The sequence below is a fragment of the Acinonyx jubatus genome, chromosome B2 (assembly GCF_027475565.1).
Source record: "Acinonyx jubatus isolate Ajub_Pintada_27869175 chromosome B2, VMU_Ajub_asm_v1.0, whole genome shotgun sequence".
Lineage (NCBI taxonomy): Eukaryota > Metazoa > Chordata > Mammalia > Carnivora > Felidae > Acinonyx > Acinonyx jubatus.
The window spans coordinates 44,783,612-44,791,275 of NC_069385.1; positions in this window are offsets into that span (position 1 = coordinate 44,783,612).

The window sequence follows — 7,664 nt, forward strand, 5'->3', positions numbered from 1 at the left end:
GGGTGACTGGGAAGGGGAACAGAAGAACTCCCTGGCATGATGGAAATGTTCTTCATCTTCATATGGGGTGCCCAAACTGCTTCAATGGTACATTTAAGATATGAACCTTCCAGATCTTATAGTAGTATATTTCAGATCTACCTAGAGAAAAAGCAAATGTGACTTTAAAGATTGGAGGGAGATTGCTCCCAAAAGTTGCTTAGAATTGGCTGCTGCAAGAGTCAATATTTCTTCGAGAACATCAAAAGTCAGATCCCAGAAGGGCACCTTACGATTCCAGGATTAATTCATCCCGCATTCTATAGATATATCCATTAGCTCCTGCTCTGTGTCAGGCACTGCTCCTGGCAAAAGAAGGGTCTTGCTCTAACGGAGCTAACATTCTAGTGGGAGGAGACAGGAAAGAAACAAGTAAACAAAAATAAGCTAAATTGCTTTTAGATAGCAAAAATTGTGACCAAAAAAACATAAGGTAGGGTGATGTGGAGAGTGGCTAGAATGGGGGAGGGCACATTTAGCCAGGGGGTGAAGAATGTCTCCATGAGGAGGTGATACTCTGAAGGATCAGGAGCCCGTCACGCAAAGGTGGGGGGCAGAACATGGGAGATGGTGAACAGCAGAGTGAATCTAATGCCCCGTGAACAATTGGCCCGTTTGGTCCCAATTTCTACAAATCCTCGCCAACATTTTTGATCTTTTGTTTTGTTTTCATTTCGTTTTGTTTTGTTTTCTTAGCCATCCTACCAAGTGTGAGGTCAATGTGTGTAAAGTTTCAGTTGCGCAAAGATAAGTTCTAGGGATCTGCTGTCAGTTCAGTGCCTGTAGTTGACAACACTGCGTTTTTGCACACTGAAAGTTTTGCTGAGAGTCTGTCTCAAATTAAATGTTCTTACCACACACATACACAAAGGGGGGGACAAGAGGAAACTTTTGCAGGTGGGATATGCTTATTACTTTGTGGTGATGGTTTCATAAGTGTGTGCTTATGTTCAAGTCCCTCCAATTGTATATATTAAATGGGTGCCATTTTTTGTATGTAAGTTCACCTCGGTGAAGTTTTTTTTTTTTAATTCAGAAAGACAAAAAGAGAGAGAAAGGAAGGGAGAGAGAGAGAAAGAGGGAGAGAGAGGGAGAGAAAGATAGTGAGGTGGGGGGGCAATGAGAGGGAGAGAGAAGGAAGGAGGTAGAGAGAGAAAGGAAAGCAGAGGCTTTGAAAAAGGACTAATTTGGGTCCAAATTCAGTCTTTGCCATTTATTCCATTGTAGACCAGTTTGGGAAAATAATTTAAATTTCCTTGGTCCCAGTTTGCAGATCTACAAAATAAGGATAATTAGTACCTCACATAAGGGTATTGTATGGATTGTGATTAATACTTATTGAATTTTTAGAATTCTGTATACTTAATAATTGTTCAAAAGTGATGGTGTTATATATCATCAAAGAGTAATAGTTTTATACTTACAGGTATAGACATTTGGATGCATAGTTTTTGTATCTTGACTAAGCACAGCAAAATTTATAACTGATTCTTGGAGAAGTTCTCGCCTGAATGGTGAGCTTTCTGGAGGCAAGATGCTCCTTGGAGAGCTGAAGTCATTTTTTGGCACATTCCGATCTAAGGAAGAATGTTAGGTCTGCAAGGATGTTGCAAATGAGACCATTGGAGATTCTCTCTGGTCACCATCTATTTACTCTATCATGAAATGACCAGACTTCTTTTGATTTCTTGAAAGAAGCATCTTGAAAACCATTGCCAACCAATATCTATGTAACTACACATATAACCAGATCTCACATCTTTGGGAAACATCAGCTGGCCTCAGGACATGGTATGATACTTCACATTGGGCGTTCAAAGGCTGGGCCAAAATCTCCAGGGATTTCCTGGATAACACTTTTCTAAATTTTTTTGAATGTGTATTTATTTTGAGAGAGAGAGAAAGAGTGAGCAGGGGAGGGGCAGAGAGAGAGGGAGGGGGAGAGTCCCCACTAGGCTCTGGGCATCAGTGTGGAGCCAGTCACAGGGCTCAAACTCACAAACCATGAGATCACGACCTGAGCCGAAATCAAGAGTTAGACGTTTAGCTGACAGAGCCACCCAGGCTTCCCTGGGCAGCACTTTTCTGATTTCTCTTGGTTGAATGTGTTCCACTTCATGAAAGACTGTTGTAGGTTTGATCAGGGAGACTGAGCTTTCATCAATGATTTTTCTGTGTGTTAATTAGAAGATAAGGCAAGGAATTTTGAAACCATTGATAGAATAGTTTCTAATTAAGTGGTGCACCATCTTTGTAAGGGAGTAGCCAGAATCCTGTGAAATAGTGCATTTCAGGAAAAGCTGCCGGAAGCTTTCCTGGACATCGTTTCCTTAACCTTCTCAAACTGTCAGTCTCAACAGTTCCCTCCAGGAGCCACACTCAACCTTGTCTCAAATCTCAATCTCTGCAGAGAGCTGGCTTAACACTTTCCCTTCGATATTCTCTTTATGAGTCACTATATTATGTGCACATCCTATGCTAGGAAAAACAGTGTCTAACCAAATATTTCATTCCATTTGCTTAACTAATACTTATTTTTATAAGTGTACTCTTTATAAATCCCTGTAGGTACACTTTTTTTCACTTTTATTTGTGCTTAAGACAGAGTCTTATCTCTTTTTCTGTGTGTAATGTTTGGGATAAGGAAGAAAAACTGGCACAGTTTCATTACTATTGGTGATGTAGTTATTATTCACTAAAGGCAAAGTGGAATGTAATTTATGAATCAAACCATAACTGACTTTGTGGTCTCAGACATCTGTAATTGTTCCAATGACTAGTTTTTCTTCTCCAGCAACTTAGAGCAGGTTCAATGAATGCTAGAGAGGTTTACTAGCTGCTGAATATAAATGTGAGACTGTGGAGTTTAGTATCAGTGTAAAAATGAGTGACTGTATCATACTCCTTGTCTAGACAGAGCAAGGCTTCTGAGAGCAATCTCCTTTTCCTCATATTTCTTTGAGAGATCTGAAGGTAGATCTTCAGGATACAATGTCACATGAGAGGGCTGAGGCTGTGGTTCCCCTGGAAAGGAAATGGAAAAATACTTGCCTCTGAGACTTGAACACATCCATCCCTTCCTTCCGTCCTTCCTTCTTTCCTTCCTTCCTTCCTTCCTTCTTTCCTTCCTTCCTTCCTTCCTTCCTTCCTTCCTTCACCCCTTCCTTCCTTCATTCCTCCCTCTCTTCTTCCCCTTCCTTCCTTCCTTGCTTCCTTCCTCCTTCCCTCCCTTCTTCCCTTTCTTCCTTTCTTCCCTTCTTCCCTTCCTTCCTTCCTCCCTCCTTCCTTCTTCCCCTTCCTTCCTTCCTTCCTTCCTTCCTTCCTTCCTCCCTCCTTCCCTCCCTCCCTTTGCCTATTCCTTCCTTCCTCCCTTCCTTCTCCTTCCTTCCTTCCTTCCTTCTTTCCTTCCTTCCTTCCTTCTTCCCTCCCTCCCTTCACTCCTTCCTTCCTTCCTTCCTTCCTCCCTCCCTCCCTCCCTCCCTTCTTCTCCTTCCTTCCTTCCTTCCTTCCTTCCTTCCTTCCTTCCCTCCTTCTTTTCCATCTCTGCCTCTCTCTTTTCTAGATCCTAATCAAAATAACTTTGGGAAAAAAGCGCCCAACAAATAGTAAGAGTGCAGTGAATAGCTTTTGAGCGATTATAGAGTGAAAGTATGTTCTTAGGCAAATGGAGACCTGGTCAGGAATGACACGCTGGTTTCAACTTGAATGCCAACTTCTTTTGGTTGATACAGTTCTGTGTTAAAAAGGTTTTAACATTGTGTCCAGACTTAGTAAGAAAGAGGACCTAAACCAATCCCCTTTCTCTTTTTTTTAAGTTTCTTTATTTTTGAGAGAGAGAGAGAGAAACAGAGCATGAACAGGGGAGGGACAGAGAGAGAGGGAGACACAGAACCTGAAGCAGGCTCCAGGCTCTGAGCTGTCAGCACAGAGCCTGACTCTGTGCTTAAACTCACCAACCGCAAGATCTTGACCTGAGCCTAAGTCGGAGGCTTAACCGACTGAGCCACCCAGGCGCCCCCCAATCCCCATTTTCTGCGAAGGTAAGAGGGAAGTTATGCCAAGGGAGGAGGATGCCATTGTGGAAGGAAGACCCTACACCGCTCTGGGAATTGCAATGAGGTGTAGTGGTTACTTCTGTGACAGCTGGAGCCAGATGCCAGGGCTCACATCCTGAGTAGACAGATCATTTCCTAGTTGTGACTTGGAACAAGTCGAGTTTTCTGTAATTCAGATGGTTAGCCTGTCTAGAGGTCTGTCACCATTTTTTTGATCTTTGCAAAGAAATCGCTTTTGGTTTCATTGATTTTCTCACTTGCTTTCCTCTTTGTAATTTCATTGATTTCTGCTCTAATTTTTATTATTTTTCTTCTCTGCTTGCTTTAGGTTATTTTTGCTCTTTCTTCTCTAGTTTCCTAAAGTGGGAGCTTAGATTATTGGTTTAAGATCTTTCTTCTAATATATGCATCCAATACTATAAATTTTCCTGTTTTTACTACATCCCACTAACTGATAAGTTGGATTTTTTAGTTAAAAATGTGTTTTTTTTTTTCATTTTGAGAGTTCTTTGACCTGTTTGTTATTTAGAGTTCTATTGTTTAACATCCAAATACTTAGGAATTTTCCTGATATCTTTCTGTTTTGATTTCTAGTTTACTTCCATTGTGGACTGAGAGCATACTTTATATGATTTCTATACTTTTAAATTTGTTAAGTGTGTTGTGTGGTCCAGAGTGTGATCTATCTTGGTGAATGTTCCATGTGAGCTTGAGAAGAGTGTGTTAGCTGCTTTGGGTGGATGAAGTAGTCTATAAAAGTCATTTAGATCCAGCTAATTGATGGTGTGGTTCGGTCCAACCGTATCTTTACTGATTTTCTGACTGTTGGGCCGCAATTATCGATAGAGGGCTGTTGAAGTCTCTGACTATAATAGTGGATTCTTTTATTCTCGTTGTAGTTCTTTCAGCTTTTGTCTCTTTTATTTTGACCCTCTGTTATTAGGCACATTCACAGTAAGGATTGTTATGTTTTGAGAATTGGCCCCTTTGTCATTATATAATGCTTCTCTCTATCCCTCCTAATTTTTCTGGCTCTGAAATGTGTTTTGTCTGAAATTAATATAGCTACTTTCTTTTGATCAGTGTTAGCATGGCATATCTTTCTCCATCCCTTAACTTTTAATGTCTCTGTGTTTCCATATATAAAGTGGACTTCTTGCAGCATGGGAGCCTGCTTCCGATCCTCTGTCTCCCTCTGTCTCTGCCCCTTGTTCTCTCTCTCTCTCACCTTCTCTCAAAAACAAATAAGCATTAAAAAAAAAAATTGGTGGGGCGCCTGAGTGGCCTAGTTGGTTGAGCGTCCAACTTCAGCTCAGGTCATGATCTCACAGTTCGTGAGTTTGAGCCCCGTGTCAGGCTCTGTGCTGGCAGCTCAGAGCTGGGAGCCTGCTTTGGATTCTGTCTCTCCCCTCTCTCTCTGCTCCTCCCCCACTCACAGTCTGCCTCTCTCTGTTGCAAAAATAAATAAACATTAAAAAAAAAAAAGATTTGGGGCATGTGGGTGGCTCAGTTGGTTAAGCATCAGACTTCAGATTTCTGGTTTCTGCTCAGGTCAGGATCTCACAGTCGGGTGAGTTGGATCCCTGCATCAGTCTCCACGCTGATAGTGCAAAACCTGCCTGGGATTCTCTCTCTGCACCGCCCGCCCCATGCACTCTATCTCTCTCTAAATAAATAAAATCTAAAAAAACAAGAGTAAAAAAAAGATTTTATTTTACCTTCATTTATTCCTTTTCTAATACTCCTTTTTTTATGTAGATCTGAGTTCTGACCTATATCATTTTCATTCCTCTGAAGAATTTTTACTTTTTTTACATTTCATACAAGGCGGGTCTACTGGCAACAAATTCCCCCAATTTTTGTTTGTCTGAGACAATCTTTATTTCTTCATTTTTTTTTTAATGTTTATTTATTTTTGAGAGAGAGAGAGAGGCAGAGCATTAGCAGGGGAGGGGCAGAAAGAGAGGGAGACACAGAATCCGAAGCAGGCTCCAGGCTCTGAGCTGTCAGCACAAAGCCCGAAGCGGGGCTTGAACCCACGAACCGCGAGATCATGACCTGAGCCAAAGTCGGACGCTTAACCGACTGAGCTGCCCAGGTGCCCCTATTTCTTCTTTAAGCATTTTTAATATTCACTCCACATTCTTCTTGATGCATGGTTTCTCAAGATAAGTATGATACATCTCTTACTCTTATTCCTCTGTAAGTAAGGTGTTTTTGTTCTCTGGCTTGTTCCAAAATTTTCTTTCTGTGTTGGATTTTTTGCAGTTTTAATTTTATTTTAATGATATTCCTAGGTGAGGTGTTAGGTTTTGTTTTTGTTTTTGTTTTGTTTTGTTTAATTCTCCTGCTTGATGTTCTCTGAGCTACCTGGATCTATGTTTTGGTGTCAGTCACTAATCTTGGAAAACTCCTAGCCATTATTAATTTAAATAAATCTTCTGTTCTTTTTTCTCTTTCTTCTTCTGGTATTCCCATTACATGCACGTTATACATCTGTAATCATCCCATGACTCTTGAATATTTTGATCCCTTTTTCCCCCCATTTTTCTTCTTTTTTTTATCTTTGTTTTTCAATCTGGGAAATTTTTATGGACATATCTTCAAGCTCACTGATTCATTTCTTTGTTATATGTACTCTACCGATAAGCCTGATGAAAGCATTTTTCATTTCCGTTGCATTGGGTTTATTTTCTATTTTGTTTTATTGTGCAAAAAATGTACATAACATGAAATTTACCATTTTAACCATTTTTAAGTGGGCACTTCAGTGACATAAGTATTTCACAAGGTTGTGTAATCACCACCACTATCAATTTCCAGAAATTGTTCATCATCCCAACAGAAACTCTGTAACCATTAAATAATAATTTTATTCTCCTTTCCTCTCAACCCCTAGTAGTCTCTATTCCATTTTCTGTCTGTTTGAATCTGAGTTCTAGGTATCTGATATAGTGGAATCATACAATTTTTGTTCTTTTGTGTTCAGACAGAAAATCCCAGTAACTTTGGATTCTATCCTGGATACTGTGAATGCTATGTTGCTGAGACTCTGGATTCTATTATAGTCCTCTAAAGGATGCTGACAATTTTGTTCTAGCTGCTAATTTAGCTGATTGGACTTAAACTTCAAACTCAGCCTCTTGGAAGCCACTCCAGTCTTCATTCAGTCCTTTTATCCTTGGCTGGTTTGATTGCAGACCACCCTACCCATGCATCATGGTTCGGGGCTTAGCCAGAGATGTGGACAAAAGTTGGTACATAGAACTTGTGGCTCTTTCCTTCTGGGTCTCTACTTTCTGTCATTCTGTCCTCTCACATTGTAGTGGCTGTAGTTGCCATGAACTCTGTCCTCTATGACTGCTGGATTTTGGGGGGGGGGCTGTGGGGGGCAGTTTTAGCTGTCCTGCATAGTGCTAACTTCAGTGTGACTGATCTGAGGCTAAATGCCATAAAATGGAAAAGTAACCCTTAAGTAAATGTCAACTCTCCTCCAGAATCTATCTGCTTTTGTTATTTTCTAGAATCTTCAGTAGTTATTTGTTCTATTTTGTCCAGGGGTATAGTTAT